At 42.1% G+C, this 3,196-nt stretch overlaps 1 protein-coding gene across 5 annotated transcripts in view; it reads right to left on the bottom strand.

Annotated features, from left to right (window-relative positions):
* The window catches only part of LOC103269282 (histone H2A.V), a 16,928-nt gene that overhangs the window by 10,772 nt on the left and 2,960 nt on the right, over positions 1-3,196 (bottom strand). The window lies entirely within an intron of this gene.

The following is a 3,196-nucleotide window of genomic DNA, read 5'->3' as shown; positions in this document are numbered from 1 at the left end:
GAGCCCAGCAGTTTGAGGGTGCGGTGGCCGGGAGCGGCCACTGCACTCCAGTCTGGGCGACAGAGTGAGACTCCAACTCAAAAAAAAAAAAAATCATCTGGGCAAGGTGGCGCATGCCTATGGTTCCAGCTACTTGGAAAGCTGAGGTAGAAGGTCACCTGAGTCCAGCAGGTCGAGGCTGTGGTGGCTGTGAGCACACCACTGCCCTCCAACCTGGGTGACAGAGTGAGACTCCAACCAACCAAATAATAAATAATTAACAAAGACATAATAAATAAATAATAAATACATAAATATTCAATAAATAAATAATGTAACCAAACAAAACCTCAAAAAATTAAACATAGAGTTGATCCAGCAATTCCACTTCTAGGTACAGGTACACCCAAAAATGGAAATCAATGACTCAGTTATGTGCATACCCACATCCACAGCAGCATTAGTCACAACAGCCAAAAGATGGAAACAAGCCAAGTTTGTTGATGGATGAATGTATAAAAATGAAGTACATACATCCAATGGAATAGTATTTGGCTTCTGAACTCAGGAAATTCTGACACAGGCTACATGAATTACCCTTGAGGACATTATGTTAAGTGAAATAAGCCAGACAAAAAAGAGATACTATGTGACCTCACCTATGAAGTCCTAAAGTAGTTAAATTCATAGACAAAAAGTAGAATTGTGGTTGTAGGGACTAAGGGAGGGGAAAAAAGGAGTTATTGTTTAATGGGTAATTTCAGTTTGGGAAGGTGAAAAAAGTTTCAAGAGATAGATGGCAGAGTGATGGCTGTACACCATGAATGTAATTAATGCCACTGACCTGTAAACCTAAAACCCATTTCTATGTGAAAAAGGCAAGGTATGTGCAAGTGTAATGAGCTTTTAGGTAAAAATGGGATATATACAGTATGTGTGTATACTATATTTCTAGAAGGTGACACACAATAAGTTAGAATAAACTTCAACCTGAGAAAGCTGATTGGAAAAAATAGTTATTTGCCTCTAGGAAGGAAATATTAAAGAACTGACTTTTTTTTTTTTTTTGAGTTGGAGTCTCACTCTGTCGCCTAGGCTGGAGTGCGGTGGCATGCTCCTGGCCACCGCAGCCTCCACCTGCTGGGCACCGGCAATCCTTCTGCCTCAACCTCCTGAGTAGCTGGAACTACAGGCGTGCGCTACCACACCCGGCTAATTTTTTTGATTTATTGTAGAGATGAGGTCTCACCAAGTTGCCCGGGCTAGTCCTGAACCCACGGGCGAAGGCAATCCACTCATCTCAGCCTCCCAAAGGCGCAGGATTACAGGCTGAGCCACCGAGCCCAGCTGGGATTACAGGCTGAGCCACTGAGCCTGGCCAAGAACTGACATAAGGAAACTAATTTTATCTCTTATATCAGCTGATTTTACCATTTAACTCTATTTCTCCACTGTAAAAAAAAGTTAGTGGTCAGGCACAGTGACTCATACTATGATCCCAGTGCTTTGAGAGGCCAAGGTGGGAGGATGTCTTGAGCCTAGGAGCTCAAGACCAGCCTGAGCAACATAACAAGGCCTCGTACCTATAAAAAAAATTAGATCAGGCGCAGTGGCTCACGCCTATAATCCCAGCACTTTGGGAGGCCGAGGTGAGAAGATTGCCTGAGCTCACGGGTTTGAGACCAGCCCAGGCAACTCGGGGAGACCTCATCTCTACAATAAATAAAAAAATTAGCTGGGTGTGGTGGTGCATACTTATAGTTCCAGCTACTTGGAAGGCTGAGGTGGAAGGATCGCCAGAGCCCAGCAGGTCAAGGCTGTGGTGGCCGTGAGCGTGCCACTACATTCCAGCCCGGGTGATAGAGTGAGACTCCAACTCAAATAAATAAATAAATAAAAGTAAAAAACTAAATTAATGAAAAATAAAGAAAAAAGTTAGTTGTTTGAGAGTATATACCTTCAAAGTAGAGGGTAGGTTTTAACATGGTATATCCCCTTCATCATGTTACCCTTTAAAAATTTCAAGTTAAAAACCAAACTCATATAGTTGTTCTAATTGGACATCTCAGTAGATTAAATGCTTATCACCCAAAAGCATATGAAAGACATACAGTAAAGCCATGGCAGGTATTAGAAACAGGAAAAAAAATAATTCATATTCTCTTTCTTACAATAGATATTTTGGCAAGAGAAACTGACTTAAGTTTACCAGAGAGAATTGAGATTCTCTGGATTTTTACCAGTATGTCTCATATTTTTTAATAATTTCTGACTATGTTATATATAAGAAAGAGATATAGGTCAGGTATGGTGTCTTATGTCCATAATTCCAGTACTTTGGGAAGCCAAGGTGGGAGTATTGCTTGAGCCCAGGAGTTTGAGACCAGCCTGGGCAATATAATGACATCTCATCTCTATTCTTTCTAAATATATATATGAAAGAAAGAAAAAGAGATATTGTGTAATTTTTGAATTGCCGAGGTCAGTTCCATGAACAAGATATTCTCACTTAGTCTTCAAGTTAAAAAATATATATTATGAGCTGGGCTCGGTGGCTCAGCCTGTAATCCTGCGCCTTTGGGAGGCTGAGGTGAGTGGATTGCCTGAGTCTGCGGGTTCGAGACCCGCCTGGGTAACTTGGTGAGACCTCATCTCTATAATAAATTAAAAAATCAGCCAGGTGTGGTAGTGCTCGCCTGTAGTTCCAGCTACTTGGAAGGCTAAGGCAGAAGGATAGCCGGAGCCCAAGAGGTTGAGGCTGTGGTAGCTGGGAGCATGCCACTGCCCTCCAGCCTGGGCGACAGAGTGAGACGCCAACTCAAAAAAATTATATATATATATATAAATAATGTTTTAGATTGGAAAATATACTTTATTCAGATAGTAAATATGAGAGAGAGAGAGAGAGAGAGAGAGAGAGAGAGAGAGAGAGAGAGAGAGAGAGAGAGATTTACCTTCCCAAGATAGGGGAGAAGGCCAAAGCTTAGGAAAACATGGCCAGACCATAGCTTAGCAAGGCAATGCATAAAAAATATTTTCATCTCTATTTGCCCTAGTATAAACATTAAAAAACTTCTCATCTGGTGAACGAGTATAAAATTATAATCAAGCCGGGCTCGGTGGCTAAGCCTGTAATCCTGCGCCTTTGGGAGGTTGAGGTGAGTGGATTGCCTGAGCCCGCGGGTTCGAGACCCGCCTGGGCTGCGAGACCTCATCT

Source organism: Carlito syrichta, unplaced genomic scaffold (assembly GCF_000164805.1).
Source record: "Carlito syrichta isolate Samal-C Ts95f unplaced genomic scaffold, Tarsius_syrichta-2.0.1 Scaffold309173, whole genome shotgun sequence".
Lineage (NCBI taxonomy): Eukaryota > Metazoa > Chordata > Mammalia > Primates > Tarsiidae > Carlito > Carlito syrichta.
The sequence above is the reverse complement of the archived record's forward strand: the minus strand, read 5'-3'. Positions and strand labels throughout refer to the sequence as shown.